The sequence below is a fragment of the Antechinus flavipes genome, chromosome 3 (assembly GCF_016432865.1).
Source record: "Antechinus flavipes isolate AdamAnt ecotype Samford, QLD, Australia chromosome 3, AdamAnt_v2, whole genome shotgun sequence".
Lineage (NCBI taxonomy): Eukaryota > Metazoa > Chordata > Mammalia > Dasyuromorphia > Dasyuridae > Antechinus > Antechinus flavipes.
Window position 1 is genome coordinate 372,250,571 of NC_067400.1, and position 8,293 is coordinate 372,258,863.

General features: G+C 36.7%; 1 protein-coding gene across 2 annotated transcripts in view; it reads right to left on the reverse strand.

The window, feature by feature from the left end:
* Positions 1 to 7,180: 7,180 nt before the first annotated feature.
* The window catches only part of ZEB2 (zinc finger E-box binding homeobox 2), a 148,525-nt gene continuing 147,412 nt past the window's right edge, over positions 7,181 to 8,293 (reverse strand). For both annotated transcript variants that reach the window (XM_051985826.1, XM_051985827.1), the window contains one exon: positions 7,181 to 8,293. This exon is cut by the window's right edge and continues 4,492 nt beyond it. The gene's annotated coding sequence lies outside the window, so the exon portion shown is untranslated.

The following is an 8,293-nucleotide window of genomic DNA, read 5'->3' on the forward strand; positions in this document are numbered from 1 at the left end:
TTCACAGCAGTAGTGAATTGTCAAAAGAGAGTTTATCTCATTTATTTCAATTGCTGTATTTGATCTATAAGACTATAAGAGCCAGAGGGAAACACTACAGAGAACTGTATATGTGTGTATGTGTGAATATATATGAATATATATACTTTTATGTACGTATCAATTTTACTTTATTTTTTTCCAAGCTTGCTACCTGAATTAAAATTTTTTTTTTCTTTACAAATACTGTTTACCTCCTGCTCTTTGGTTCCTTTATTATCTTGGTCCACCCTCCTACACTGCTTCCTGCATTATGCTTTTCTTTCCTATTTCCTTGTTCTTAGCTCCGGCACCAGACATAATCTCTCAATAGTGAAATTGTGATCTCTGAATCACTCGGTACCACTGGTGTTAATGGACACCATGTAGAGCAGCAAGACAGGAAAACACTCTATACAGGAAATCGAAAGATAATGGTTGCACTTTGCTGCCCTTTGTAATAAGAATTAATTATCCTAATTAAAAAGACTACCTTGCGGAAGACAGTTGGGAAAAGTGGTAAGCAATTTGTATTTTTACCTGATGTCATGCATATAAAAATTAACAAGAGGGACATGTCTCCTGATATTTTTATCTTTTAAATTATGTTCACAGAGGGCTTATGGTTTGTTCTTCAAGATGAAATGATCCTCTTTTCACAAGATAAAATCTAAATCCCTCTAGAAGTTTCCAACTTCAAAACTAATTTGTTTTTAGTACCCCAATCACCTCTCTTTTCCATGACTTCTTTCTCTCCCCTCAGTTGCTCTGATCCATACCTTTATTCCATCACTTGTTCTATGAGTCCCACTAGTTAGTCAGTTAGTAAAGACTTAGTAAGTGCTTGAAAGTGTGCTAATGTTGGGGATATAAAGGTAGGAGAGGAAAAGTCATTGCCCTTAATGAATTCACAATCTAACAGGAAGGCAACATGCAAACACACACACACACACATATATAGATATAGATATATACACAAACAAGGTATTTGAAAAGGCTTCCTGTTACTGATAGGATTTTAGCTGGGACTCAGAGAATCCAGGGAAACCGATATGTAGAGATGAAGAGGGAGAGTATTCCTGATCTGGGGGAAACCCAGAGAAAATGCCCAGAGCCGAGAGATAGAGTGTCTTGTTCAAGTAACAGCATTGAGGACAGTGTCATTGGGTAGAAAAAATATAAAGCAGAATGTGAAGGGGAAGAGGATCACATAAGGTATAAATATCATACAAAGGTAACATGGTCATCCAGGCTCATTGATTGTCTCAGGATCCTTCATTCTAGCACTAAGAGTTTCTCACTGTGGCTACCCAGAGTCCCTGATTGTGATAGCCCATCTTTCTTTATTTCTCCCTCTACCAAAAAATCTGTCTTGTGACCAATTTTCTCAGGTCCCTGATCTCTGCTAAGGAACTGATAAACCATTATCAACACTCTAAGGTGATAATGGGCGATAATAGGTGAATGTGTCACCCCTTCTAGGAATTTATATTTTAATGGCTTGAGAATGGTGGGGAGTTCTGGTGACAATGCTTTAACCCAAAAGGAGCAGGTGGAAATTTCCAGTCCTATGACAGGCCAGTGGGGGACGGTTTTATGGTTTGTTTGTTTTTTGTTGTTTTTTTAGTTTTTTTTTTGTTTTTTGTTTTGTTTTGTTTTTTGAGCAGGTGCTCCTCACATCACAGCTGCCTAGATGCCTATGAATAGAGCCAGCTCTGTGTTTCTGCTCCTTTTAGGTGAACTTAACTTTTTTTTTTTTAAGAGAAGAGGAAAAATCTTTGCTATATGTAATTTAATTCATCTTTGGAACTGTTTGCATTCTGATGCTGCAACTAGGTCAGAGGAATGAATAAAACTGGTAAGGAAGTCCAACAAGTGAGACAGAAACACACACACACTCTCTCTTCAGGAATATAAACCTATTTTAAACCAGTGAAGCAATATGGGAGGAGGGAAGTGAGGTTGCTAGGGGGAAACAACCCCAACAACAAACACTGCCCTCAGCTCCCCAACGCCCCTCTGATCCCCTTTCCTTTTTGGGGTGGGCTGTCCTTCCTAGAACTATTGGGGAATGCTTGTTCCTCCCATCCCAGTGGTGACAGACTCAGGAGGATGCTTCCATGTCTGTCTCACAGGTGTGGGATTTGATCCCTGCCAGCTAACTTGAATTTGAAGGAATCTCCCACAGTGGTTGTATAGAGAGAGATAATAGTTCACTGGCATGGGTAATCTACTTTCCCCCAACAGACTCTGTATTTGAATAATAGCCTCTGCACTCGCCCTCCCACGCCCCCTCCCCTGACTCCATCTCTCTCAGATTCTCTTCCCTTCTCCACAACTGGGAGCTCTGGGGAGCAGACTGTTTTGGCTGGAATGAGACGGGCACAGATGGTACCACCTGCTGCACGTTCCTTACTTCTTATTGGCCTCTCTCACAGCTCTCTGGATTGTTGAGTTTTTGTTGTTGTTGTTGTTGTTGTTTTATAAGCTCAGGAGAAGGGGAAAAGCTGATGACCCTTGCAGAAGACTCATTGTAGTCCAGCTGCCAAAGGAGGCAAGCATCTGGGGCATTTTCTCCCGGATGCAATGATTGGCAAAGTTCCTTCTGGGGCAGGGGCATGCTGGAGCCTGTTCAAACAGGCTGGAAAGAGTTGATTATTAAATTTTCAGTATGAGCATTTATACCCCAGAAATCAGCCAACTCTCCAAATCAGGGTTTGATTTATTGTTCTGTTAATTATCTATAGTTAAGAAAATGATGGAGAAAAATGTTAATAATTCAAATTAAGCTTAAATCTGTTATATAGATATATTTCCAAGAGCTGGTTGTTAAATATTATAGTTATCTTCTTTGGCTGTATCAATTATTTTAGTGGCTAAGATGCCTAATCTTTTGGGGGCAATTAGTACATCTATTTTACCATAATGGGAAATCTTGACTTGGAGAGACTTGGAGGACCTGAGTTACATTGTTTTTTTCTATCAGTGCTATGTTGGCAGATTGTGGATAAACTACTTTTTGCTCTTTCTCTCTCAGAAAAAGAGCTCTTTTGATTGGTGAACTCAGTTTTCTCATTTTAAAATGGGACAGGTTGGTTGCATCAAATGAACTCTAAGATTCTTTCCAGCTCTAACAGTCCATGCTTCATGAATTTTATCTGTGAAACTATTTGAAGATGTACATAAATTGAAGATAATCAGGCTGACCAAAAAATGCTTTACAGAAAAAAATTTTAAAATCTGAATATGGGAGGCAATGGGATATAGAAAGAAGTCTGGAATGGGAAGCAGGAGACCTGAATTCTAGTCCCATCTCTTCCACCAATTAACTATGAGACCTTGAGGAAATTACTTCACCACTCTGGGAGGGCCTCAGTTCCTCATCCATAAAAGGAGAGGGTTGGACTCCATGGTCTTGAAGGTTTCTTCCAGCTCTAAATATCTGTGATCTATTTCTGTTCCAATTTTTCCATTCTTGATTTATGAATCCCCTGCAGCTCCTGTTACTATGCATACACCTACTGCATATTTCCTCCTCCTCCTTGTCTTGTGGTGCCCACAAGATTCATGAAATTCATTGAGGAGAAGAAGAATGACTGGTATTGAGAGTACAGACAGTTGGCTTATATTGAAAGCTGTTAATAGACTCAGGGAACCATAGCCCCCTAATTGAATCTAAGAATGTGGAGTAAGTGAAAGAGGACTGGATTTGGAGGCAGGCCCTGGATTCAATTTCTATTTCAATTCCACTCCCATATACTAGTTGTGCTACCTCTGATGGGTCAGTTCAACTCCCTGGGACTTCATTTCCTCACTCTTGAAACTATTCAGAGCTACAAGATGACTTTTCAGATCTCTTCTATCTCTAATTCTATAATCCTCTGACATATCTGGAGGGCAAATATGTGAAATGTACAGGTTTTTCTTTTTTAAAAAAGAGAATATTTCTCTGTCTTCCTGAGCTGATAAAATCCTATTCGTGGAGAGCATAGTCTGACTTGTCAGCATGCAAAGCATCTGACAACATGCAAATGACAATGATATCCTGGTAAATACAGTCAGGGTTCCCAGTTTAAATAGCATCCATTCCCTCCCCTGAATGATCCCTATGTTCATAATATAACAACTTGCAGCAAAATATATAGAATAGTAGCAAGTGTATTGAATTGGAAGTCAGGAGACCCAGCTCTGTCACCAGCCAGTTGATCTTCAATCAATTAATAAGCTTTCCTTAAGTATCTACTTAGTGCCAGGTACTTTGCTAGGTGTCCCCTGTCTGTAAACAAGGGAGAGAAAGATTATTGCAGTTCTCTAAGGACTTTTCCAGATTTAAGGTCCAGGAGGTTGTGGGATTTCTAGAGCTTGGAAGACTAAGTTGTTATTTATTTAGAATTTATATTGCCCTTCTTACTTCCAAAAAGGATTCTAGGTGGTTATATAATCTACAATTCTATGACTATGATTAGCTCTTAAGCTAGCTCATAGCAGAATTTTATTGTCGGATTAGAACATGGCTTGAAACAATCTTAGGCAAGGACTGAGTTATAACTCAGGCAAGCTATAAAAGAGTTTATAACTGTTATAGGACTTTTTGGGTTTGGGAGAATGTAGACTCGTGGTAGGCTTAACATTACTTATGGGAAATTGTGTGTGTGTGTGTGTGTGTGTGTGTGTGTGTGTGTGTGTGTACTATTTTACTACTATTATTTTGCTTTTTCAAGGCAAAGCGGAAAATATTTATTTGATACTTCTAATAGGATTATGATAAAATCTAAACTCAAATCCATTTTGCTCTGGTTGGAACTAATGGGTTACATATCCACTATTAATTTTAAATTACATTAGCATGTTTTCCCCTATGGAATTTTTTTTGGGGGGTAATAATCATTAAAGAGGCAGCATAGCATATCAAATAGGATGTTAGACCCCAGAGAAAGGAAGAATTGGGTTCAGATCCTGCTTGTGACACTTATTGACTCTGTGACCTTAAGCTTAACTTCTCTATTCCATCAAGCAACTCTTTAAGCTAATAAACTGAAAGGCAATTGCCGATCTGCATTAAAGAAGGGAATTTCCACACTTGGAGGGCAAGGATTTCCTACACCAATGAAAAGACAAGTCTGGATGAAAAATCATTATCAAAAATTTATTATTGATTTATATACTTGAGTTCTAGCAGAAACAATCACTTCATTGTACCTCTTCAAACCTGTTATTTTTATTTTGGAAGAGTTCTAAATATGGAATACCAGAAAATTAAACTGATAACAATATTGTCTAAGAAGTTTGTTTTGTCTGTTTAATATATATGTAAAATTCCTATTCACAGTAAAGGTAGCAAGGATTTCAAAAGACACATCTTAAGTGTCTCAAGTTTAAAAAAAAAATACTTTGTACATTCTTTGCTTAGTCCAGAGTTAACTATAACTTCTGGAACAGAAAAGACTATATATATATATATATATATATATATATGTAAGAACAACTGTACCTAAACCAACTCTGTCCATCAATCTACTTTAAGGGTTAAAAAAGTTGGGTAGCGTGGTTTCTACTTCTCTTTCTTTTTTCTTGCTTAGATGTACCTTCCACCGGAAACCTGTGAGCTCACACTTTCTAAGCATGTTCAATAATGAAGTGGTAGACCTCCAAAGAATATTTCAGTGCTTCAGGAAGTGGTTGAGGGTTATTCAATAGATGGTATTCTCCCTTTCACATCTGTACTGATCCAGTCTGACAGAGCAGTGTTGGGAAACACCGTGTGTGTGTGTGTGTGTGTGTGTGTGTGTGTGTGTGTGTATGCAGAAAGTGGTCTATTTTAAAGGAGATAGGAAAACCAAGGTCTAGGCCACTTGTGGTCATTAGAGATACTCTAGTGCTTTTTATGAGACTAGAGATGTTTCTGACAAGTTTCTTTCCAAAATAATATTTTCTTCCCATTCTTTTTCCCATCCTTTCCCTTTGAAAATTTGGAGATAGCTTGCTTCCTTTCCTAAAGCAAATCAGAATACAATGTTAATAATGGGATCTGGGTTTTTCAAAAGTTTTTCTTTTCTAAGTAAAAGTGCCAAATAATTGAAATTTCTTATAAAATGTTTTAAGATGACTCAGTTATTTCAATACACACACACATATGTGTGTATTATATATATATATGTATATATATATATTTTTCCTATTTAGTTATTAGCATGGATCTTTGACATGAGAAGAAAATGTTTTCCTGGTATTCTGGAATGATTCATCCTTCTTTCAAAATCAATGTTTTCCTCTTAGTGTTTTCTACTTATAAAAAATTGTATAGTGTTTGTGTCTCAAAAGAGTTCCTTTCAAGCTCTCTCCTCTCAAATGGATGTATATGTAGGTTAAACACTGCTAGCTAGTTTAATGTTAACTCACTATACAAGTAGATAAGCCTGTAAACACATATACACTTAATTCACACACACACAGGCACAGACACAAATACACACACAGACACACAGACACACACACACACCCCTTACCTATTCCCTTTCTCCTTCCCTGAGAGTGATCAGAGTAAGATCATAAGCCTTTCCCCCACCCCCACCCCCCCATCAGATAAATCCTTCTTAGTCCTATGCTTGCCAAGGCTGAATTTCCTGTCAGGGCAATAGTCTATTTTTAACATTTTGGGGCTTATCCTTCATTTCAAACCTAACAGGCATGTTCCACCTATTGAAAGCCAGACATTTGACTAGGTGATCTTAAAAACCTAAATTTCTGAGCTTTATAATGCTCACAGAATCACAGGCAGATATAGAAAAAAAGATTTTTTTTTCAAAAAGCTAAACTTTTTGTCATTTGTCTTCACGCCAAGTAGGAACTGTGAGATTTATTAAGCATTTTTGAAGACTTTTGGAGTTTCATGTAGTGGAATTCATGGTGTCATCTACTTTTCCATCCCAGGTTTATCCTACATTTCTTTTACAGAGGAAGTCCACTTGAAGATTAGTCTTTGTTATTGTACAACATTTGTTTGATTCAGATTAATAAAACCTTTTCAACCCTGAAAGCAGAAGCAGCCAGATCCTCTGAAACATCAGATAAAAAAAAAAAACCCAACAAACCCAAAACAAACAAACAAAAAAAAAACACAAACCCAAACTGGACACGACCTACTAGTCCAAGAGAGAGCATGTTGTGGATTATCTTATTGTTTATTTAAATATTTAAACTCTAAAGGAAGCAATCATTCCTTTATACCTCTTCAAATTTGGGATTGACATTTTTATTTTGGGAAGGGAGATTTTAAAACATGGAATACAGGAAAAGAAAACTCTCCAGTAAAAATATTGTCTAAAAAGTTTGTTTTGTCTGCATGGTTTACTAAATATGTACAATTCCAACTCACAGCGAAGGTAACAAAGATTTCAACAGCCAACATCACAAATGTTTCAAGTTCTAAAAAAATCACTGTGCACAGTTTAACAATTTTAATTGAATAAAACCAAGGTTAAGCCTTCAGTCTGAATATTAGTCTTTTTTTTTTTTTAAAGATGGGCATAAGTCATGTCTTTTCATCATCTTTGTTACACAATGCAGCTTTCAGTGACTAAAAGCCCCTTCACATTTTAGTATATTAGATTATGTCAGTACATATTTATGAGAAGCATAAATCAGCTTTTGGTACACCTAGATGATTTCTTGGTACACATACATGTCATAAGATTTAATCAATGTTTTAAAATGTTCAAATGAGTCAGCTTTGATTTATTTGATGTTTTCAAATGGAGGGATATGCCATTTTGTTGCATGTAAAAAAAAAAAAAAAAACCTTGCAGTTTATGGGAGTGCTAATTAGAGCCATAATAATTTGACCAGCATGCCCTTGATCTAAAATGCCTAGGAGGAATTACTCTGTTCTTGAAAGAGACAGATTTCACATCTCCATACATTTCAGATTTGGAAAGTTCATTATTATATGTATCTACATCTTGTGGTCATTCTGTTATAATGTTCAAGTGACTGCTGAGCCAATCAATCATGAGAAAATATGTCATTGAATGCAGTGTAGCTGACTTAGAGTTAATGAGGGAGTCATAACTTTGGCTACCCTATAAAATTTCAACAATCAGGTTGTACTCACATATATTTTTCCATGTAAATTCTTTGTTGTTGTTTTTTTAATGGAGAGCTGTGATTGATGAACATGCTCTATGAGATTCAAATAATTGCACTGAGCATGTTTATTTGAATAACTGCCCCATTGCATATTCAAATAAATCCACTGAGTGTGTTTGTTGGAATGTTT